Genomic DNA, 571 nt, shown 5'->3' on the forward strand with positions numbered 1-571 from the left:
TGGATCAGACCACCCACCTCACACAGTGTGGATCAGACCACCCACCTCACACAGTGTGGATCAGACCACCCACCTCACACAGTGTGGATCACACCACCAACCTCGCAGTGTGGATCACACCGCCCACCTCACACAGTGTGGATCAGACCACCAACCTCGCAGTGTGGTTCAGACCACCCACCTCACACAGTGTGGATCAGACCACCCACCTCACAGTGTGGATCAGACCACCAACCTCGCAGTGTGGATCAGACCACCCACCTCACAGTGTGGATCAGACCACCCACCTCACACAGTGTGGATCACACCGCCCACCTCACACGGTGTTGATCACACCGCCCACCTCACACAGTGTGGATCAGACCACCCACCTCACACAGTGTGATTCAGACCACCCACCTCACACAGTGTGGATCACACCGCCCACCTCACACAGTGTGGATCACACCGCCCACCTCACAGTGTGGATCACACTGCCCACCTCACACAGTGTGGATCACACCGCCCACCTCACACAGTGTGGGTCAGACCACCCACCTCACACAGTGTGGATCAGACCACCCACCTCACA

The 571-nt window shown here is 58.3% G+C and overlaps 1 protein-coding gene across 2 annotated transcripts in view; it reads right to left on the minus strand.

Annotated features, from left to right (window-relative positions):
• SMARCA2 (SWI/SNF related, matrix associated, actin dependent regulator of chromatin, subfamily a, member 2) overlaps positions 1–571 on the minus strand; it is a 191,004-nt gene that overhangs the window by 102,377 nt on the left and 88,056 nt on the right. The window lies entirely within an intron of this gene.

The sequence above is a fragment of the Elephantulus edwardii genome, unplaced genomic scaffold, assembly GCF_000299155.1.
Source record: "Elephantulus edwardii isolate Elephantulus edwardi_28Jun2011 unplaced genomic scaffold, EleEdw1.0 scaffold00014, whole genome shotgun sequence".
Taxonomy (NCBI): Eukaryota; Metazoa; Chordata; class Mammalia; order Macroscelidea; family Macroscelididae; genus Elephantulus; species Elephantulus edwardii.